The sequence below is a fragment of the Meleagris gallopavo genome, chromosome 8, assembly GCF_905368555.1.
Source record: "Meleagris gallopavo chromosome 8, MGAL_WU_HG_1.1, whole genome shotgun sequence".
NCBI classification, from domain to species: Eukaryota; Metazoa; Chordata; class Aves; order Galliformes; family Phasianidae; genus Meleagris; species Meleagris gallopavo.
This window is the reverse complement of record NC_139411.1, coordinates 29,286,800-29,310,854: the sequence shown is the minus strand read 5'-3', so window position 1 is coordinate 29,310,854 and position 24,055 is coordinate 29,286,800. Positions and strand designations below refer to the sequence as shown.

The following is a 24,055-nucleotide window of genomic DNA, read 5'->3' as shown; positions in this document are numbered from 1 at the left end:
CTCCTTAGCCTGATTGCTTTATTGCCTTTACCAATTTCTGCTTAGCTTCTCACTTTGTCTTCTTGTTTATTTGTGGCTTTCTCCTGGCAGCAGTGGAGAGAAAATCTTATTTCACTGTTGCCTTTTTTTTTTTTCAGTGGCAAATCTGATAAAGGTGACACAAACTGCCAGGAGAATTGGTGGCATCGAGGGAGGCCTGATGCTACTCATCCGACTGGAGTGGAAGAGTTTGCAGGCTCTCTGTTGTGAGGAAATCCCTGCGGCTGTGGTTCAGCATCTGTAGTGTAAGTGCAGTGCTCTGTACTATATATATGCAAATCATGAAGGAAAATGGGAAGAAGACACTTTTCCTATTGTGCCGGTATGCAAGCATCTCAGTGTCTCCAATATATTTCTTTCTCATGCTTAAAGGGCCAAAGACATGTATACACATCCAGTAGAAAGCCTGTGGGAGGGAGGAATTGAAAACCTGGCCACATCTGCTCAACCTTGTATTAAGTCCCTGGAGCATAGGGACTTTCTGCCTCCTCCCAAGGCTGTAATTTCATTCTCATTATGATCTTCAAGATAATAACCTCACCGGACACTCACATGGTAAGATGGGATTTGACAAGACTGTGGTTAGAGCTGGTTGTTTTATATGGAGCAGAACTGTCAACAAACTTTACTGAAGAGGAGAGTGTAGATTTATGGTGTAAATGTTCAGCACCAAGGTGACAGTGCAAAAGGGCTTGGGTAGGCAGCATAAGGTGGATGCAGTCTGGCAGTGGCACCATGGCAGGGAACAGTGATCCTCAGACTGGGGAGGATTCGAAGGAGAGATGGTGAAGAGTAGATGACATTAGACTTGGCAACTGGTATCCAAGGGGGGATCCACGCTCCTCTGGGCACTGTGGCCCGATTTCATAGCCTTTTGTTCAAATTTAGCATCCAGCTGAGAGGCATAGTATCTTTGAGGAGAGATGCTCTAGTGCAAGAAGTAATGTTTGCCACACTCTGGTGAGAAGTGCAGGCTACTTGGGTATATTTCTATGTATCAGGTGTGTTAGAGCTTAAACTAAAGCCCACAGAAATAAACAGAAGAGCTCCCATTTATTTCATTGGCTGTGGCATTTCCTATATGGAAAATGTCCTGCACATTTTCTAGCTGATGAGGCCTCCCAGGAATTTCCACAGCCCCCAGGCATATGCCTGTCTTTAACCCACGTGCAGAGTTGCAGTGGTGAGAGCTGAGTCTCACTCTTCCCGAGCTCCTTCCCTGCTCTGCCCAGAGTCCCACTGAGCCAATGTGAACCACAGAACGGGTGAAAGGATATTGCCTCATCCATCCCTGGCCCCAAGCAGGGGCAGCTTGGGCAGGCTGCTCAGGAGCGAAGAGCCTTTTGCTCCTCTGTGCAAGATGCCAGTGTTCAGTAGGCAATGCAAAGAGTGCCTGTCCCTTGGGCTCTGTGTGGGTGCAGCATGCTTATTGACATCATCCCACACTATCTGCAGCAGCTGCTGCTTGCTTGTTCTGCCTGCCTGATGTTTTCCAGGCAGCTTGTAGTTGGGCAAGATGGCAGTGTGCAGGGAAACAATGAAGCTACATTTGTTGCAGGTGCTGCGGGAAGAACCAAAAGCCCTCTGCGATCCAGCTATTACATTCAGGCTTTAAAAGCTAGCACAGCAGGGCTCTCTCCATTTTAGTCTTTATATTTCACAAGCATTACTGTGCCATTCATTCCACTAGCACCTGAACCCACTGCATCCTCCTGTGAGAAAGAGCATTTCTATCTCCTTTTATGGTAGGAGACTCCAAAGGTGGGAAGTGGTTACAGAATCTGTCCATAGTCACATACTGGGGCTGTGAAAGAGCCATAAATAGGTTTGCTTCCCTTGTCCTGGGCTTTAATTCACAGAAAAATCCTTCCACTATAGTGAAGCAAGTCACATTGGGCTGCAGCTTTTGTGACTCTGCATTAGTGCTATAGTTCATAGACCTCTCTCATTAAATGGTCACATGCTGCAGACTGAATGCCAGGCTGACCTTCCAGCCTTTGCTTGAGGCTGGAAAGGCAAAATGTTGGCACTGAAAAACTCAGCTTTCATTAAGCACTGCCTGAAATCAGCTAATCTCGTTTGACTGAACATAGAAACAGCAATACTGTAAACAGAGGGGTTTGGTGCTTGGGTTAGCATGGGGCTATGACAACATCAGAGACTGTCCCAGCTCTCTGAAACCAGCAGCAGCCTCCCACTGGCTCAGCTTTTGGGAAATTTAAGCAAAGCCAAGAGAGAGATGAAACTGCAGAGCACACAGCTGGTAAACAACAATCCCATCCGGAAACAGTAAATGAATAAAATACACTTGACCTCTGCTATCTCCAGGGAACTTTGCCATCCCCAGATAACAGGAGTTTAGGTGTCAACTGCCAAAGCTGGGTGGTTATGGTAAGTGATGAGCTGGTCCATAAAAATTCTTTTTCATCTTACTTTCAATAGCAAGTGAGCAACGTGTACTTTCCCTGTCTAGATCCCTGAGCTAGCACATCTTCATGGTGCAGCTTGCTTTCTTCTGACTTCCTTTTTAAGACCAGCTGTGTGGATCTGTTTGTCACTGCTTTGGGAACTATACTCATGGTTTTATCTGCTTTGTGTGTATATTTCTTTATGCCAGCAACTGTCTTTCTGATTAGTTTGTCAGCAGCACCTAGCATAGTGCTCAAGAGCTGTCACAAGCTGAATGATAAACTGTGATAACGATCTCTGCCCCTCTCCAGTAGCTGCAAGGAGGTTGTGCCCATCAGCCTGGGAGATCTTTGCAACCTTGCATGCACCTGTGCTTACAGGGTACATGATGGAGGGTCAGAATTGTCTCAGTATCATCTACTTAGCAGCAACAACTTTGCATAGTTCTCATTTTACATTGGCTCATTTACAGTCAGATTCAGGCCTCCCCGCAATAAGGGATGTTTGTCTCAAGGTTTCTTTGCTTCCCAGCACGTTGGTGGAGCTGGCTGTGGTCACTCTCTGTTCATATCACAGCAATGGATTGGGATGCACAGCGCAGGGATACTGAGCACAGCTGTGTGTGGTGTATGGATGCAGGACAGATGTGTCACCAGGATTCTAATTAAGTTAGGGGTGCAGAGAAAAATAACTCAAGTATGAAAGGAACATGTCTTAAATTGAGCATTTTGCTAAGTGGATTTTCTCCTCTGATTCACTGCTCAATGCAGGATTTCAGCCTCCCTTGAGTAGCTCATTGTTCGCTTGTTTTTTTTTCTCTATTAATAAATATGCACAAGCACTTAAATGGAATAATGTGGAAAAAAAAAAAAAACAAAACAAAAAACCTCCAAAAAATCAAAAAAACCCAACACAACAACTTGATGTCCCACTGGGGAGAAAAAGCTGTACAGAGAAAAAGAGCTGGCTGATTCCTGTTTGTTGAAATAAATTTGTCACTTATGCTTAGCTCCTGGGGCTTTGCTGCATGGGGCAAGAGAAGTTTAACTGCTACTCTTGTTTAAGGCACACTGTTATGTCAGTATTTAACAGGAGAACTGACTCAGGATCAGACTCATAACATGCATGGTGAACTGTAGATGAGAAAGTAATTTTTGGAGCAGATTATAGTTTGGAATGAGCAGGGAAAGTGACATTACAAAAAAGTTTATTTCAGAGGTCTTTGTTCCTTAAGGGGATGTTTAATCTTCTTGAACAATTCTCTAACACAAGCAGTCATCACTTGTGGATGTGACTTGGGGGTTCCCTCCTCTTTTCTCCTCCTATTGCTTCTTGGATGTTGCATGTTTGCCAAGATTTCCTTTTCATGCTGGAAGGAATCTCACAGTAACTCTGAAGTTACCTCACCACAGGGAGACATTACAGGAAGTTTTCACTTGGGCAGATAACAGCTCTCAAAGGACTGATCTCCTCAGAGCTCCTGGGTAGAGGCCATATACTTTGTATTAATAGTGCATTATGGTGACCACTGGTGCTTTTGCTGATTATTCCTATGAAGCTGTGCTTTGTTTCCTGGTGTGTGCATGTGCCTGTCTGTCTGCTAGAGGCAGAGGGACAGCCTCTGAACTCTGTTCTCACTGCCAGTGCAAGCTATGGGGCACCCACAGCTTATCTTCTCCTTCTGAGGACTCTGTGCTGTCCTCTGTCCCACAGCTCTCATTGCTGTGGGTCTCCCATGCCAGGAAAATGTGCCTCAGCCTGCAGCTTCTCCATCAGTGCTTGACTTGTCCTTCTGCTGCCTTCTCAGGGAAGTGTGCAGGAGGCTTTGGCCGTCACAGTGAGTAGGTTCATCCTCAGACTGCCAGGAGAAGCAGGCTGACTCCCTGGGGTCCCCTTGCAAGGGGGAAAGCTAAGGATGTTTGAACAAGTCCAGTACATTAATAAGCCAGGCTGCCCCACATAGCAGGAGCAAAAGTGGGACAGCCAGCATGCTGCTAATTTTACACAGGTCCAGGGGGATTTTTTCCCCAGGAAGGGTGTTATGATTATTTTGCGTTCTAAAGTGCCTAAAATTAATGTTTGTTAGAATCAAGCTACTATTGAAAGCTTCACCCTACCCATCCCAGGCCCTGGGGGAGCTCCACACACTGGGAGGGGCAAGCTCTCTCCCAGGATCCTCAGCCTGGCAAAAAAAAAGAGACAGAAAAGTGGAGGAGCGCTGACCCAGTGGAGGATCCCCAGCTCTGCCAGATCTCCTGGCTTACCCACTGTGCTATCTCCATGAGCTGAATGAGAGCCAAGGAAGTCCCAGTGTGCCCAGCACCCTGTGCACCCAGCAGAGCCCCGGTCCCCTCTTGGTGGTACATTACTCCCAGTGCCTGTGCTGAGGTCCAGTCCTGCAAGGAGCCAAGCATGCTAAGCAAAGCAACACAGAATTCAGCCAGTGGGTTTGCTTAAATGCTTAAACACTACGTTAAGTTCTTTGCTTAATTAGGCCAGACTGTGTTGTTCCTTGTGGGACTGAGCACGAAGTGAGGCACACTAGATTAGAACTAATATTTTGAAGCTAAAAGCTAAAAATGGAGCACTTAGCCCCCAGTTCTGCAAATGATTAAGCACATGGGTAATTACCGATTTCATTCATTCATCAGTGGTGTTGATTTCAGTAGGGCCATGCGATGTTGGTAGTTGCTCAAGTGTGTAAGCATATGCAAGGTTGGGGCCCTGGGTTTAACGAGCACAGAGGCTGGGGAGATGGATATTTGTACAGTGCATAACACATGGGGTCTGCAAGGCCTGTCACAAGTCCCTGGGTAGCACAATAAGAATAGTAATGCCATATTTAAGTACTCTTGATTATTAATGATGCTAAATACTGGCCTTCCCCACTGAAACATGGCTCAGATTTTCTGTTTCAAGCAAAGTCGTGGGTTGATAGTTGGACTACATAACCTTACTGGTCTTTCCAATGATGGTATGATTCAAAGAGCTACCACCAACCCCATCGTTAATAGAGCAAAAGAAACAGCTGATATTATCTGAACAAGAAATCTTGTGGCCTTGTGTCCACCTGGGCTATTCTTTTCCTAAATGTGGATGTTAAAATACTGCACCTAATCCAAAAGGAACAGAGTGAAATTTGAGCTGCAGTAGATTTTGTCTCAACAAGTTGGAGAGAAACAATTTTGCTGCTGTTCTTTTGTCTGTTTGCTTTTCCCTGGGTATATTTTGTTTTGCTTGGCTTTTTTTTCTCCCCCTTTTTAAAACAGAGGCAGACCTTATCTGCTAGGAATGGCTAAATCCCTGGTATGTTTTTGTTCCCTTTAGATGATTTGACAGTGATGTTTATAGAGCTCATGATTCAGGAAAACCGAAGAGAGGACAGAATAGAAACAAAATGAACTGAGCTCACCCAGGAGAGCCTCCTGCCATTCCACGAAGCAGCTGTTAATGATGCCTTTGATAATGTGCCATGCTGATGGGACCGTTACATGATTTCTTTTCTGTATCCAGACGGCAGTGTTTTTAAGCTGATTGTGTGTGCCCTCGGGGGGGGTTACAATTCCATGTTTTCACACAGAGCCACCACGAAGCACCTTGTGTCACAAACAAGGCTCATTAGCATAGCTCAGCAATTAAACCCAGCTCGGTCTGCTGTCCTGAGATAAAGGACTCCCAATTTATGGCCCGGTTGACTTTTGCTGGAGATGAATGGGCTGACAGCTTGGAGTGGTGACGTTTTGTCTCATGAGTGCAGCTGTTCACAAGGGTGATCTCTCAGAATGTGACTTTTCCACAGACTAACCCAGGGTATTAGCACTAAGTGATTACAGGGGAAAGCCAGGGGCGATGGTTTTCTGGGAATAGGAACATCGCAGGCCCGAACAGCTGGGTTGTGCTCGTGCCTTTCTGTCTTTGAAAACAACAGCTCTGCTGGAGGAGAGCTCCCCATCTGGTGAGCTCTTCTAATTCGTATAATAAATGCAAATGATATTTACCTTATTTATTTTTGACCAGTCTTTAACGGAGTTTAGACTGGATGCATGTAGCAAGACGTGTGTCTTCTCTTCAGGACAAATGTGCGTTGTTGCATTTGATGAGTGATATCGTTTTACAGTTTCCAAGCTAGTGTGTTTTCAATTTTGTGAGCACTGTTTTTAGGAAAGAACTTTTCTCATGTTTACTTTTCAATTCACTGGCTTTTTGATATCTAATTTTCCTTCCTTTGGGTTGAGCTTGTATAGGAAAATTTAATGGTTTTAGGTACTGTCATTTCCTAATTAAACACTTAAATTTGTACAATATTGTTTGCTGCTTCTTAACATAAAGAGGTTTGATTCCTAAAGCAATTCTAACATAGGGATCCTTCATGTAAAATAGCTGATAGATAGAGTGTGTTCTGCGGGATTCAACAGAAGGAAACAGAAAGGGCTTTCTGGTGAAGCAGTGGAACATTCATCAGCAGGAGCTCAGGGAGGAGAAGTCCCAACACCTGTCAGAGATCAGGTCCTGCCTCAGGTGGGAGTTTGGGTTGCAGAGATGTGGGGTCCCAGGACTGTGCTCTTTAGACAAACACAGCAGTAAATCTGAACTGAAGGCTTGTCATCAACATCTGCTTTATAACAGCCACAGATCCAGGTGGGCTCCTTACATCCATTACTGTGGATCAAAAGTGCACGGGAACTGCACTTTACAGATATTTTAAGGTTTGATCTGCCTTAAATAATGACAGTGGGATTGCTGCAGGAGTGTACTAAGTAAATGTGTAGGGTACAAGTGAGCTTGGAAATATGTTCTGCAGCTCGTTCCAGGGGAACGTGGATGGGGCTTAGGGTTTCTGAAATGTTAAATATGAACCTTTGTAGCCTGAGACCCATTGGGAAGGGGTGGGTGAGATGGAGTTGTGTGTATAATACGTATATGATGATGTTGGATGAGGTAAGCAAGAAATGAAAGAGTTAATGAGCTGAAGGAGCATTGTGTCAGCCTTCTGCAGCCTCCTGTGTGACACCACCTGGAGACCTCCCCTCTCCACCATGTCAGCCTGCTTGTCAGAACTGGACTCCTTTGTCCCTGAAAAGTATATCTGCAGCTGTGATGAACTTTACCATCCCTGTCCCTGTTGGCATGCTCTCTGTGTGGGTACAAGTTAAGAGTCAGACTCAAAACTCTACTGTCTGGTTTTTGGTGAAGATCAAAATCCAGTAGTAAAAGGCTGAAGATCTGACAGGTCAGTATAGCAGGGAGCATCGGATGCTCTGTGCACACATGTACCAGCACTCCCCAGGAAAGTTCTGCTGTTTTCAGGAAAGGGTCTTGGGGCCAGAAAGTCTCTCTAACCGACTTCTGTCCATCTTAGAAAAGGAATTCTTTTGTGCTGTAAATATCTTCAGAAACCCCTTTATTTTTTATTTAAAAAGTTTTTTCTGCGAGCATGTGGAGCTAGTTTAAGCCCAGTAACAGTAGACTCTTTTTACTTAATTACCCTTTGCAGAATCATCCTAGGATTCCCACGTGTCCTTGGGTTGAAGTTGAAAACTACCTGCGCATTGGAGGATAAGGTGTCTAATGATGATGGACAGGGATATGGAACACAATCTCTGAATTAGGGAGGACCTACTGGTTCCTGTTGTGAGATGATCACTCTCATTTACTCCAGTTTGAAACTCTTGAGGAAAAAAGATATTTTGATCAACAGTCAGAGGTGCATCCACAGACCCAGTGGCCACAAGTACAATTTAGAAATGTGTTGCATATGACACTGGTTTTGAACCTGGGCCAAGCAGCAAGCCAGTGAGTTACCTCATAGCAAGGAATGAGAACATGAGATACCAATCTCTCTCCATTTGCTGCCAAATAAATGCCAGCATGGGGCCTGGGGCTTCTGAGTCTTTAAGATCAGCTTATACTGACTACTTTGGAGTCAACATAAATTCTGGTTAATCTGTGTATGGCTACTTTGAAATGTCACTGCTTTCTTGGCAGCAGTGATTCAAATATATCTCTGGCTGAAAAGGCGATGGAAAGGGGGTAAGCCATCTGCATTGGTGGGTAACTATATGGTGTATCTCTTCCAAAGCACAAATCAGACTTTGAATCTTTCTGTAGCTGCCACAGCTGCTGGTAAGTGACAGAGGAGCCCTTAACTCTGTGTGCATGTACACGTCCACCCTGTAGAGAATTTTCTCCTAATGTCTAATCTGAATCTGCCTTCTTTTATTTTAAAGCTATTATCCTTTGTCCTTTCACTATACTACCTGAAATATATCATCTGAAGGTAGGAAAGGAGAACAGTGTATTTCCACAGCAAATACTAGTAGTGTTTGCTGTTGTTTTCACTTCATGCTGCAAAGTATATGCTGCCTAGCAGAGATGTTTCAGGAATTAACAAAGAGCAGAATGGAAAGTAGCAAAGCAAGTGGTCTAAGCAAACTCTGTTGAATGCACATTTTTCTTCATTATTTTCTCATTGGAGCATGATGATGTCTGATGGACCATTATGGATGGGGAGAAGGAAAGAAGTGTTAGCAAAGCCTAAAAGCAACACTCTGCTGCTATGGTTAATGAGGCAAAAAGGAAATTCTGGCTGTGGCAGCAGTGAAGTCCAATGAGAGAGAACTAGGCTTAAGCTTGGATGAGGGAGTGGAGCTTGAAGAAGGAACTTTACTAGGTCAAACATGTAAAATCTTTTCCTTTACAGTCTTTTCCCACCTTCTTAACTAGGCATCTATGTGACTGTTATCAAATGCTGATGGGCTGAGCTTTTAGTGCCAGCCATCTGAGGAGAAGACGTAAGCAAACACTGACTCTGGCATTGGCCATATCAGTTAAAATGAAGGACTAAATACATCATACTGGGTCTGGGTCTGACACTACTGGCTGCCAAGTCTTCTTGTTGGTAATTGCTGTGGCACTGTGGAGAGGGCCTTGCTGCCTTCCTGTTAACTTTCTGGGTATCCAAACTCATCAGGTCAATAGGACAGAATGACTTGTGTAGCCTTACAAGCTGAGCAAAATCTAGAGTTCAGTGTGCTCAAGCAACCCAAACCCCCTCCCATGCTCAGTGATTTTGGGGTTCCACAACAATTGGGTGTCATGTGAAGGGAAAGGAACTTAGTGTAATGTGACAACTCATGGATATTACCAACAGTCTTGAAATTCATATTCCTTCACTTGGCTTTAGGGTGGGAATCTCCAAATGCCCAAGGATTAGGCACACAATACACAAGTCCTTTGTGGATTTGACTGAATGCTCTGCTGCTAGTGGAATTTGCCACTTTCGGTTACATTCCCCAGAACGGATAAGGAAGAAAGATGCTCTCTTAGAACTCAGGAGGCTGGATCAGAATACCCAAAGTTATGGTGAGCTGGGCTTGGCAACTGTAGCTCAGAAGCAGGTGCTTAGATTGGGATCACACCTGTTTTGAGTTTACAGGGATGGACTGAACCATGGAGCCGGGAAGAGCAGGGCCAGCCAGATAACCCTAGGAAAAGAGCAGAAAGCACATAGCCAGCAGTGAGTCATGATGAGCATAGCAGCACTATCGGTTCTGTATACCTTGGCTCATGCCTTCCTGCATGTGGACTGAGCTTCAGGTAAAAATGTACACAACTGTTGTATGTATCTGTAGCGGAAATGCTAAGTCACAGCTTGAAGCGGTGATTGAGCACCTGGGCCAACCCAGGGGAGCTCAGGTGCATGCAGTGCAGCTGAGTGACTGGAAGGGCTGGAGTCAGGATCCACCCCCTGCTAGCCCTCATTTAAGTGTTGGCAGTGGAGGTGAGGGTATTTTGCTGGAGATCCCTGTGTATTTGAGGTTTTCTGAAGGTAAGCAGCTTCTTTCCTTTGTTTCTACACCTATGGCCCTTGCATTTGGGCAAGTCCTCACTTGCTGCAGCCTAGGATTTTTGCTACTTTGCTGTCACTGTTGTCCTTTCCATTGTGTTACAATGTCAATGTAGTTATTCATTTTCTAAAGCCTCTCCTGGTTTCTGGGTGTTAATACAGTCTCACTTTGAACCTGTGTGAGCTCTCGTTTACAGCCATGGAATTGTAAGCGCTAAGACTTCAGTGTGCTGAAGTCTTCTAGAGGGCCTGGCCCCAAAAGTCAGACTTTCTGGAAGTTTTCAGTGCTTAAGTTGTCTCTGATAGGATGTTAGAAAGTGCTTAATGCAGTCTGAGCTTGGCTGTATTAGGTCTGTAGGTGCTGATATGGCCATTTAACTGAAATAAAAATAACTTAAGGAAAGTTGTCCTTTTGTTAAGCCACTGCTGTGTCTTGGAGTGCTCAAATTCTATAAATAGATGTCAGATTGCCCTAGGAATAGTCTGGTATTCTATTAACGTTATCTCTTTACTAGTGCCTACTATCTGTTCTGTAGTACTTATCTGCAGAAAGCTCAAACTCTGTACCTATCTCAGCTTTCAAGTGTCCATAGAAGTATTGCCTTTGGTATAAGGTCAGTTATTATTATTTTTAATGGGCATTCTTTGGTTTCATTTGAACTTTTTCTTTTCTCCTCCACTGGCTTGCACTGGTACAGAAAATAACAGCTGAATTACATTTGGTTTCCCCTGCTTCCTTTCTCTGCGAGATGAGGTTACAACGACCTCATCTACCTAAATCAATAATCTGCACCCAAATCTAATAAAGATCTAGCAGGGCCTGTAAAATAGCATGCAGCCCAGATGGAAAGGGAGGTCCTAATGGCCATTCCACTCATTAGCTATTTATCAACCATTAACGATGAGAATAGGAGTGGTACAGGGAGAAAAGGACTCAATAGCAAGAAAGCAAAGAACCTTCCTGAATAAGAGGAGGAGACAAAGACTACAATGCACTCATCTGCAAATTACAGTTTGACTCTCATTAGGGAGAGGGAAGTGCCTAAAAAGGGGGATTCCCATGCAGAATTCTGGGTTTTCCTAAGGGAAATCTGTATTCAAGCTGCTGTACGAAATAACATACAGAAGAGCTGAAGTATGTTTATGTCCCGACTGTCTGTGGCTTCATCCCTTTATGGATATGAAAGCACTAAACTAAAAGGCAATACTTTCTCAACCCAAATATTTTGTTTATATGCGTGTATATATCTGTATCTATCTATCTATATAGATATATATCCAATATAAGAAGAATTGCTTGTCTGATCTTAGACTGGTCACTTGATCTGTAGCAAATTTAGATTAAAAAATCCCTTGCAATTTCCCAATTATTTGCATCAGTACAAAGAGTTTCGTTTCTTTTCACATGAAGGAGATGAATGTATGAACTGGCCATATAATAATTTTTTTCTCCATTGAATTAGCGAAGCACAGAATCAGGCAAGCAGCTCCACTGAGAAAAATAATCTTTCATCCTTGTTTTTTGAACAGAAACTGGCTCTGTGACAAAATGGAACTTTTTAATGCTGTCAACAACATTATTTTGCATTTGAAAATGAAAGCCACTCATTTTTTTAATTTTTTACTTTAAACGGACAGCAGTGTTTTAGTGATTATGCCTTTTTATACAGGTTTGAAGCTTTCACGCTTATTTTGGGGAAGAGTGTTAATATTTGATGGAGATAGGAAATGCTTTTTCAAAGTTGGAGCAGTAGAGCAAAAGGAATCCAGCGTCTCTTGAATTTGTGGTATGAACAAATGCAATAATGTCCCATGAAATAATATTTCAGATTCCAACAATGCAGAACAGTGATTCCAAAGAAAACAGGAAATAGAAATAATTAGTTGAACATGAGGAAGAATCCCAAACATTACTAAAATTCCAGAAGTTTTATGAAACGGTAGCCAAGAACTTGTCTTTAAATCTTTTTTGAGTAATGTTTGAGTTTTGCTCTGCAGTGAAAATAAGTTGTAGTAAGTTTGTATTTTCTTTGATGAATACTGACTTTGGCTTCTTTGGTGAAATAGTTGCAATCCAGTTTTCCTATTCCCTGGAGTCTTTGCTGTTCTGTGTTTTTTGCTCCATACCTCTCACTGGGATGGCCAAGAGGAGCATAGCTGAACCAGTGGCTGGTTTGCAGGCAAATAAGGGGCACTGAGTCCTTTCCTCCTTTCATAGCATATATTACACAGTGCTGTGTGTGGAGAGGATGGTGTCAGCAGTGCTGGCCCTTGCTAAGAATGGAGGCAGCTGTGTAGCATTTTTCAAGATGATTTGGGGGATCTGCTGCGTTCTCTGCTGGTTTGCTTGACTTAAAATCTGAGCCATGCTTTCTGTTTGAAGTTGTCTGGCTTTAGCTCTCAGCCACGGGTTCTTGTTAAGCCTTTTTCTGCTAGATTAAAGAGTCCTTTATGACTGGTATTTTCTCTGCATAGAGGTGCTTAATACCCTGTAATCAAGTCACCTTGGTCTTCCCTTTGATAAGCTTAACAAATCCTGCCCATCCAATTTCTCACTGGAAGCAGCTCCTCCTCACCAGCTTTTAAACCACTTTGGTGGCAGTTTCCTTACCAGTCTCTGATCTTTCAGCCTCTTCTAAGACCATGCAGTACCTTCAGATGTGGATGGTCTCTTTCTAACAGTCCCACCAGTGCTGCAGAGAAACACAGCCCCTCAGTGGTGTTAATATTTATATTAATACAAAGGGCATTGTTTTCCTGCATAGTACTGCAAGGCATCACTTGCATTCCTTGTCCTTTGCTGTACAGCTGTAATAAGGCTTCCAGATAAGTCATTTAACTGTAAGATTTCCTGCATTTTTTCAATGCAGCAAACTTTTCTGCTCAGTCATTAGGTTTCATTTTTGCTCTTCTGATTCCTTTTCCTCCCCCACTTGCCAATGCTGTGTTTAGGTTTTCTAGAGAAGAGCTGATGAAGATGGTCATGCTCCTGGGAAGAGCTGTGGAACATCTCATAAGGGGAGACTTTAGGAAGGGAGAGATCCTTGTGAGCATGACTAGATGTGCCTCATTGTTGGAGGCTAGAGGAGAGATTGGCAGCCACACCGTGACAAGGGATTACATGTATTAGTTAAAATGTCTTGAGATTTTACAAGCAGTGGCTCTCCAAATGGTGCTCGTGAGGAAGTACCCCATGGTATGCTGTGCAATGTTCTGCTCTCATTTGTCTTTGTAAAACATGTCATCTATTCTAACTTAGTGCAACTCATGCTGATGGTATCTGCTCTGAGCCTAGAGGGGTTTGCACTCCTTACAGAAGAGGTTTGGGATAAATGCATCCACTTCATTTGGTAAATATGCTCATGCTTGCATTATAAGTTTTATTCAACTATCTGTGAGAGCTGGAAAGCTTTTTTTTTTTTCTGGAGCACTAAATCAACAGGCTGTGCTTAAAGATTTAAGAAGGTCCTTCATTTGCCAGTCCAAAATCTGATTTGCTGAAGCCTCTCTAATGAGCAGGCAGCTGAATCACATTCTATATTTCTCTTCTGTATGCAGTGGGACAGAAGATCGGAGGCATAGTGTTGAAAGGCTTCCAACACTGCTGAGTTTATATATCAGTGAAAGATGTGTGGTTGTTCCCCTCCCTCTTTCAGAGGATGATGTTTTTTCATTACATAGCTCTAGACCTGTATTTTTCCATTCACTAGTTGCTACCTCTATTCTCCTTTTGTTTCCAAAATTGGGGAAAAAAAAAAAGAGAAAATGCAGATGGCTCTGGTGTTGTTTACCCCAGGAAACATTTTGAGCATTCAGCAATAAAACTAGAGGAAATCCTTCACTTCCTTTATGCCTCCTAGCAAGTAACCACATCACTATGAAGTAAGGATGTTTTTGGGTTCTGACCCAGTGTCACTGATGAGAACACAGCCATAAATACTTTCAAGATGCAGTCTTGAATTGAGCTGGTAGATGAGGAAAAGCCACCTCTGTTTTGGAAAGGAATTCTTTCCTTCTGCAACCACTTTCTAAATTGCATTGACATTATGCAATTAACATACAAAAGCTTTTGTATCCGCAGGATTGTTTTTCATGTCAATAAACACATTCCTTTGCTTTTCAGTGCAATGTTTAATAATTCTCATTTCCCATAGTGGAAAAGAGTCCTAGTACTTTGTGTATTACACAAATTACATGGAAGAAACAAAGCCATATCTGATCATAGTTATTAAATTAGGAATATTTGCATAAATCTTTTTTTCTTAATCTCATTTGCTGTTGGTAAACAGTGTGCTATCAAGGTTTAGCAAAGTGTTTGCTCTCTAGTTGTGTTTTTGCTTTCACCCTATCCTTTTTGAAGCTCATTTGGCAGACAAGTCTTGCTTCTTCTAAGCTGCCTATCAAGTGTATGTATTGAGAGATGTCATTCAAGAACACGGAGACCTGGTCTTATAGATCAGGAGATATTAGAAATATCTGAAAATCCATGCAACTTGTGTGCCTGGGAAAGGCAGCTGTGGTCTGTGGCTTGCGTTCTAGGCACTATGAAATCTAGGAAAATGAAAGGGATGAGTCTGGTGGGTAAACAAATAACCTAAATGTAAACTCAAGCACTGGAGTAGAGCAGCCTGTGCCTTATATGCAGTCAGAATTATCTTCTTGCTCTCCAACATGGAACTGCAGGGAGGAGAGTGCAGTCTCTTCTTGTGCAGGCCCTGCTTTGAGCTAAATCAAGGCTAAAGAATGGAAGAGGTGATGCTGCTGTGGCTTTGAATGGCCCTTAGTACCTGACCTCATTCAACTCTACTTTTATCCCCCTTTGATCAGACAAAACTGGAACCTTTGTTTTGCCATGGTAGTCTAACTGGTGGGAGGGTACAGAGCCAGACATTTAACTTGAAAATGAGTTTACTGCAATAATGTTTTTGTTCTATTGGCCAAGCATTTCCATGAGTGGTGAAAGGGGATAATTGGGAAACTGGTATGAATGTGTATTATGTCACTTTTGAATCATATCCTGTGTGTGTGGAACATGTGAGCCCCAGTTAAGAGACCCACCAGGCAGAGGGGTCTGTCTGTAGTGTCTACACTGTCATATACATGGGAGCTGAGGGCTGTGGTGATGAAAGTTTTCAGTGGGAAACTACAAAGCTGTATTAGAGGAAATGCTTTCAACATAGCTAAATCAAGATGTGTGGCATTTTATTTCTGCCTGTGTTACATATCTCTAAGCTCTTTTTGGCCAACTGATAGTCATTAGACAAAGCTATGTTGCTTTGCAATTTACTTATTGCAGGATTGCAACATAAGTGCTAACAGAACAATATTTTCCCTCGTGTAACTTATAATTTGTTGGATGTGCATTCAGCCCCTGTCATGCCTGGAGCTTCCAGAGAGATGTGCCACTGCTTTCTAGGCACTTACAGCATTCAACCTTATGTTTAACACAGCCAGGTGCAAAGCATTTGCACAATTTTTGTAATGTCTTTTTCTCTTCCATCCACACTTTTCTAGGAAACAAAACAGAAGATCACTATGGTATCAATAAAACATGCTGTCAGCAAGATGTGTAAGCTACCTGCAAGCTCAATTCCACTTACAGGTGCCAGTGAGTATACTTTATGCCTTTTTCCCCCAAAATCAGTTTCTGTGATTGACTGCATTTGCGTTACAAAATCTTGTTTCTATTTCTGGAATTTTTATGAAACTTATGAAAGTGAGAGATATTAAATCAGGCTTGGTAGAATGGTTTTCAGGCAGGAGCAATAGGACTGGAAAAGATTTCTTGTGTTTATCTTTAGGAACTAGTGCTTGCACTGGGGAAGATTTCACACCTCTTAGGAAAAAGTTTTGGTATATTTGTATGACTATACCAAAATATTTCTCATTAAAATCACTTAAACAACCTTTTCCAAGCTTTTGTGACTTTGGTTGCACTGAAGAGGTGATCTTCGTGCACAGAAGTTCTGGTGCAGTCACCATAAGACATGCGTCCTGTTCCTCTGGGATGGTGCCATGACAGTGCAAGGATCTAAGCCAGCACTCGGGGTGGGAGCAGCAGGGAGCTGGGGAGGCATTGCCTTGCAGTATATAATGCTCAGTTTCTCATTTCAATTTTTTTCACTCAGTGCCAGAAGTGATTCTCTCAGATGCTGTCATTGCAGTAGTACGTATTTCATCTTTGTTGGTGAAGCAGAGGCACGTGCCTCGCACTGACTTCTCTGGTGAGAGGAGAAAGGACAGTGACTCAAGTCCCTTTCATTCAGATACCTAGAATAGAGCTAAGGGTTATTAAGATGATGTTTTTATCATCACAAATCATGTTTAATGAGTAATACTTGAGTCTCATTCTTTCTGTGCTAAACCTCCTCCTTAAGCTCTCAGTGTCTCTGGCCTTGGGTTCGTGCTGTGTTCAGCTCCAGATCTGTGTTTGTGGTAAGAAGTCACATGTTTCCCAGGTGACATCTCAGTCACTTGTTTTTAAGTAGATTATCAGTTTCTTTCACTGAGTTTCTGTTTTCAGAAAAATAGAAGGCTCTTAGGAGAGCTGGCTGCTAAGATTTGTGTGTGCTTGTGTATCGAGTACTTATTTATTTTACTTCTAGCTATAAACAGTTTAATGTTTTTGAATTACTGTTCAGTCTCATTTGGTTTGGTTGTGACCTTGAGCCATACGTTTCCAGGACTCTTGCTAATGGACCTTTTAAATGACAACTATAAAATACATCAGGCCCTTTGATAAGGGGACTGCTGCTACTCTGCGTATTATTTTAATGTTATTCTACGAAATAGCCATTATAAGACCATTATTATTTTTTAACTCCGGTTTTATTTTGTCGCACCAACATTACAACAATCTACATTTAAAATATTTCCTCATTTGTGCAAAGCACATTTCTCTGCCAGGGGTAATGAAATGACCAAGCAGTGACCCTCATTTTTATGTTTCTCCTACTGTGAAGAGGAATTGAAGATGAAATGTAGAAGCTAATAGCTGTGCAGCCTTAGTGAATCTAGCAAATCTAAAGAGCCCAGCCATGGGATACATTTAAATATTAAAGCAGTTCTTATGTGCTCTAAACAATATTTGATGCAGCTCTCAGTATGCTTTAATCTGGCTAAATGGTTATTGTGTTATGTCCTAGCTGTAAAACTGTCTGGCTCTTTTGTGGTCAGGATGCCTTTCCCCAGTGCAATTTAGATTCTACGTGGATAAACATAAAGGACCAATCTCCAAAATGGATCTTGTACAGATTCATGCTGCATGGAGCCATTCACTCTTATTTACTACATTCTTCCTGATGTGTATCGTGTGACAGTTGCCTATAGGGTAGGGAGGATGCTGGCTTTTTTTGAGGGCGGTGAAAAAGAGGAACTTGGCTCAGCTCAGTCCTGTAAGGAAAGCAGTATCTGGCACTGCGCTTGCTCCTTTACCTCTGTTTCACTGCAGCAGAAGTTGGGTGTGGGCACGGATGAGATGTCCTCTTGCCAGCCTCATTGCTGAGAACCAGAAAACACATTTTTTTGGCTGGGTTCTTCTGTTTTCTGTATGATTCCTGATGTTCCTTCTACAGAACTGTGTCTTTTGTGGGGGCTACTGAGAGCTCCCAAAGTTGCAGATGCAAGTTCTTTTGTAGCCTTTCTGTCAGAGTTCTATATCGTCAATTAATGACTGAGCTCAGATTGTATCATCTCCTGGAGGGGCAGAAATCATTTCTCACCTCCTTTCTTGCTTCCTGATTTGTGAGATGTGTATGGAAACCCTTTGCCACTGCTCTCTCTGTCACAGATGTGATTGAAATAAGCTAGTGTGAGAAGGATGCGTGTAGAGTCTTATCACTCTCTATTTCTGTAGGAAAGCTGGCTAAACATAGAAAATACAATTTTCTCCCCTTCCCTCCCCCCTTTCCAAATTATTCTGATGAAAATCCCACCATCATCTCTCCTTTCTGTCCTACCCCTGAAGGGAACTCCTGCATACCATACAGAGTGTCTGTTGTCATGCCAAGGGGACAGAACACACAGTAACCCCTGGGAACGGGGATTCTGAATTTTGCTGAAGTCTGAGCTGAAATTACTTTGGTGATCTTTTTCTAATCCCAAGTGGGCAGCGATCCATATTGTAAACCCTTCACATGTAATTTGACACAATTAGCAGATTTTGCTTCTGAGACCATCTTGTGATGGGCAGGGAGAGCTGAAATATTGTCTGTGGTTGGGGGTAGGTGAACCAGCCCTGTGGGGAAGCTGATGCTGTCCAGCCTACCTGAGGCTGGGCCTGTGCTGATTAAGGAAAGTATAGTTTATCTGCTGCCAAAGGGAACATTTCCTTGCTTATATTCCAAATGAAAATCAGAACATTGAATACCACCCCAGTATAGGTTTCTTTTGGACTGAGTAACATTTGGTCTATCTTGTTTTCCTTCAAGCAATTTCCTGATCCTTACCATCGACCTTCCTATTAGTAAATCGAACGATCTTTGTCAGTATGACTCTTTTATGATCTTGCTAATGAACTTTCCATTTTATGCTTCTTGTCTGATTAGTAATGCCAGAGATTTAACCAAGCAGAGATAATTCATTAGTCTGAGCTGTAGCTCTGAGGGCATGGTGTCACACCCTCCCTTCCTGCTCCTCTTGCTCCATTAGTTGCTCTGTGCTCTGACATCTCTTTGATTTCATTTTTTTTCTGAGGGAAAATGCAGAAGTCTTTTGCCTAATGCATGTATTGGTCATTCTTGACTCACTGGCAGTAAAATTCATTGGATCATGTTGGAAATACTTAGACTTTTTTTTGTTCATTTAAAGAACTGTCATGTAGACCAGCAGGAACAGAAAAAGCTATTCATAGATTGAGCTGCAGTTGGGAAAAAATATAATTGCAGCTTTTGGTAGCACCTGGGATTATTTATGATATGATTACTTTCCTTTTTTGCCATTGTCTTAATTTTCAAACCTTACATTTCGGAAATTATCTTTTAATCTGTTATTGAGTTAGTTGTTGAACTTGGTACATTACAGAGAAGAAAATAGATTTACTCATAGTCACTATGCATAACTCAATGTATTGGTTTAATATGTGCTCTAGGTCCTCTCTCTCCCTAGTGCTTCCTGGGGCTGGGAAGTAGATGCTTGGTGCTGCTTTGCTGGGGTAGTGGACCACTGCCTGGCTGCACTCTTCAGCATGTTGTACCAATTCCATGTTGGAAACTGGGTTCTGTTAAGTAGGCTGGTGGGTGGGCAGCAGCTGATCTGACTGAGGGTCAAAACCACAGAAAGGTCTCCTTTCCATGGTTTGATAGGATGAAATTGGCTACAAGAGGGAGAAGGGCTGAGAGAAACAAGGAGAGGCCCACTGAAAAAGCACTGCAGGAAGAGATCCTGCATAGTGAGGGAAAGGCCTGTGACTATGGCTGCTTGAAAGTCGTGGATCATACCACTCGTGTACTCATGCATCAGATCACTTTTTCGTGATAAAGCAAAGACCTCTTTAGTGCCACTCACAAGAATCGTGCCTGCCACTGCGAAGTGGCTGGCTGAAGCTTCTGGAAGATGTGGGAAAAATGCCTGGTATCTTTGTCACCTAGGCTTCTCCGTAGAAACAGAAGTAGAGCTGGAGTTTGTACCAGCTGGACCAGGAAGGCTTCAGTCAGAGCAAGTGGGACCTTTCAGAGAGCAAGCATAGATGCGAGTGAGCATAGGAGTCTTGTGTATTATGATCTGCAGCAGCCAGATAAGGTTTTGCTATTAAAATACCTTTCTTTGGACCTGTTTATTAGCTTTTGCACAACTCCATAATCACTGGAAGTTGGGTAGGGTTCATTAGATTCACTTACATAGTACCAAATTGTTTCAGTGATGATTTAAAAATTATTTCCTCATAAACCGTAGGTGTAAACCTGTATTCCTTGTGTACTCATAATTGCCACTGTTAGTTTGTCAGTGACATGGTCAGTGCAGCAGCAGGGAGATGGGAGATGCTGTGCAGAATCCCATTTGTTTATACCTCCACAGAAGTCATACCTCTTGCAGATAGTAACTGTTTCCTGCTCTGAGTTTTCTTTCCCATGTACTACAACCAGATGCAAGAGGAACATTCTAGAAAAAAAAGTCAGAATATTTGTGATTATTTTCCAGCATCCCAACATGCGCCCTTCTCACGTTTATTGCTGTTGCTACAGAGGGTAGACAAGATCTAATTAAAGACGAGGCCTGGATCTGCATATGTTGCATGTGTTTGGGGACTGTCTGGCTCGAAGGAGTAATAATTGGCTATAGGGCCTTTCACCTCGGTGGCATGGCTTTGAATACAGATCAGCATAGGCAGTGACTTCTAATGTCATTTACCATGTGACAGCTGTTTTCCATGTGAAATTAGCTGGTAGCCTTAGTGGTGTTTCTATAGGAAACCAATACCAATAATTACCACATCAAATGGTGCTTTTAGCACCCTTTAAAAATAGACATAATTTAATGAATTTAGTTTAATGGCTATGCTTCAAGTGTACATATTGGTAACACTGAAATCAATAGAACTCCACTTAGCTTTGAGTCAATTTTGTGTATAAATACATGCTGGAGGTAAGTACAGTAGTACAGTAAGGTACGGTAGTAACATCTAGCTGACAAATTGTAATAGCTCTCTGAAACCTCTTTTACCTCTTTTGGGGGTGTGCTCATAACGCATTTGGGGTTAGACTGTGTACTCTGACCTAAACATGCAAAAATCACAGTGAAGGAGAAACATCAGCAGAAAAGGTCAGGATAGTTCAGGGAAAAGTCCTTGATAAATGACTCCTATTTCTGTGGTGAGAGCTGTAAGAAGAGATATCTCTTATTAGACCAGCTCATAGAGCTGAATGAGACAGATAAGCTTTTGGGCACATGGAATCTTTTATTTTTCCTTTTCTTTTTTTTTTTTCCCCCCTCATTTCTTTTTGTGCCAACCCTAGATTACATCAGCAGCTCAGCTCAATAAGAGCTTTTGCACTCTGCCAGCTGTAACTGCTATGTCTCAAGAGGTATGGTACGTGCCTTTCTGATTTATGCCATCCGAAGTAGTGGCTGTGGTTTGACACTTGAGAAAATTTTGCTACTTGCTCTGTGAGGAAGGAACCCCCCCCATGAGAGGCACCATTGGGGGGGGGGGGGGGGGGGGGGAAGAAAAAAAACTGGTTGAAGGTTGACCTTAAGTTCCTTAAGCTGATTTCTCTGTTGCCTTTCAGAGTTCTGTTCTCCACTGCAACATTAACAATAGCGTTAGTATGGCTGTGAACTGTTGCCTCATTCCCTGGTCTGAGTGAGAAGCTAAAGACAAGGCAGGGAGTTTTAACTGGATGTGTTAGTGCTGGGGCCATCAAAGCTAAAACCTTCTGTGGAAATGTGCATTTAAAAAAAGAACTTTTGCTGCATGTCCCTCCAGGACTAGATGGACAAACTTCTCCGTCAGAAGAACCCATGCTTTTGCTTATCACTGGCAGGGTGGAAAGCCTGAGCCTGTCTTACTGTTCTTCCTTGTTTGGTATCGTGCATTTCTGCAAGGAATAGCAACTACAGAGGGCAGTTGTTGAGGAAGATGCTGCCTTACCTCACACTGAGGGATGAAAAGAAATACCTGACATCTTGACATTTTTCGCTATCTGAAATTCTTTTTTCTCACAGCAAGTCCTTTTTAAAGTGATGAAGGGAAATGTTCTCAGCATGACTATTCCTTGCTTATGATCTCTGATTCTGTAGATTTGCATGCTTGCCTTCTCAAAAAACCTTGCAGTAACTACATACTCATGCACTATTATGATAATTAAACTCAGGGCAAAAGATTAAAAACCCTGTAATTCTGCAGTCCCCCATAACACATGAAGCTCCTCCTACTAGGTAATGAAACCATTATTCGCTAAGAAGTTAAACATGCAAGAGTGTGAAGGTCTTTTATAAACAGTGCTGTCTGCTAGGAAAGAGAGCCTTCAGGCTATTGCAGAAGACTATCATTTACATGAAGTGAAGGATTATCCTGGGAAGGCACAGTAATACAGATACCACAGTCTTTCATTACAATGATGGGAAGAGTGGTTTCTCAGACCCATCTTCTTGGAGGGGTTCCATAGAATAGTTCTGGAATAGGTTAGGGGGGTATCTGTCACCAGCAATGTAGCTGAATTGCATGGACTTCCATGGGGCAATGTTCTCCTGAGGTCTGCCCCAGACCTTGCTTCTATAATTCTTTGTTATGCTCCTGTTCTTCACACTACGTGTGACTGTGACCCCGCCTGCTGTGCATCTGAATCTTTTATCCCTTATGAAGCCTTGTTGCCAGGGACCCAAAAAGCAAGGTATCTAGGAGATGTAGTAGTTGAGAGATGGCTATAGTGTTGATTTGGACTTCAGAATGTCTAATTTATGAGTGGAATGCGTGCAGAGTTCATGAAGGGGGAGTGGTAGTCATTTAGCAACCAGGACTGGAAAAAGTGTATTGTGTAGAGGAAAACGTAGTGACAAGAATAGGAAGAAGAAACCAGGGGATGTACAGAAACAGTGTCTCAGTAGGGTGGTGGCCTTGTTCATTACTGCATCATGAAAGAAGCAGTCTGTCCTACTCCAGATGTGTTTTATACCTTCACCAGACTTCTTTCTGTGTGAAAAGCAATTCCCTTACAAATGGCCTTTCATCAACCATGGGGTCACAGCAGAAACAATCATCAATGTATTGCTGATGTGGCCAACATATCTTGTGAACTCTTTGACCCTAGCAATCAGCAGGATTTCTTCATGTGAAGCTCTAATACAAAAAGTATTAGTATTAATGAAAGAGCTCTTGGCCTGTTTGGTGTTCAGGGTCAGTAGAAGTTTACGGACGCCTTTGCCTAACATTCCTATTGTGTCTGGCAGCTTGAATCTCATCTTGATTTTTCACAGGCACTGATTTAATAATATAATTCTCAAGTTCTGCTCCAGCCTTTCAGTATAGCAGGAATCTAGGAAAGCTGGAAGCCACTCTAGCAGGAAACCATCACCCATTGGGTGTTGCTCACTTTGCTCACATTCACTGATTTACAATATTATTTTCTCATTGCTCTGCTGGGAGACAAGAACAAGTTTACTGCAGTTGACTTTGAAGGAATTTTTTTGATGCCTCACCCTCATGCTTCTATTGACTGGGTTAGGAATCTCTTAATTAAATGGGAATAGTTTCCCAACTTCTCTTTATCCAATACACTCTTCCTAGAGAACGTAATGATGCATTTTGAAAGTCCTGAACAGTCCTTAGCTGCTAAAGAGAGGATGACAAATAATAGAAGCAGGGGTTCTTGTGCAGAAGTCTCTTTTGTGAATGTCTTTTTCTTTAAAAGCTTGAAATAAAGTTTAAATATTGCAGTCATAATCATTAACCTAATTTTATTACTTAAAAATCTAGTTTGCTCTTGGACTGAAGCACAAATGAATGTTGAATACAGGTGAACAGTACAGTAAATTCAGTTGTGTGGAGTAGTGGTGTACATAAATGCCCTGCAGCTCTTCAGTTCTACTTTGGACCCCCATGGACATCCAGGTACTGTCTGTACCCTGAGTGGGTATATGTAGGCTGGAGTTTTGCACATGTTTGAGACTGTTCTGGTCTTTGCAGTGGCAATGGGCCATGTTGTTTGATTTCTGCTGCTTGCCTGTTGCCAGCTGCATCACTGATTGACAGCACTGTTAAGCAGCTGGGAATAGAAAGCTATCTCCAACTGTTTTGTCAGCCTTGCAGAAGTGGTGGGATGTGCA

At 42.6% G+C, this 24,055-nt stretch overlaps 1 long non-coding RNA gene across 1 annotated transcript in view; it reads left to right on the top strand.

The window, feature by feature from the left end:
• Window positions 1–110: 110 nt before the first annotated feature.
• The window catches only part of LOC109368904 (uncharacterized), a 98,008-nt gene continuing 74,063 nt past the window's right edge, over window positions 111–24,055 (top strand). The window contains exons 1-2 of the long non-coding RNA XR_014884774.1: window positions 111–284; window positions 15,809–15,902. This is a non-coding gene — a long non-coding RNA (uncharacterized LOC109368904). The remainder of the gene's footprint in view (window positions 285–15,808; window positions 15,903–24,055) is intronic.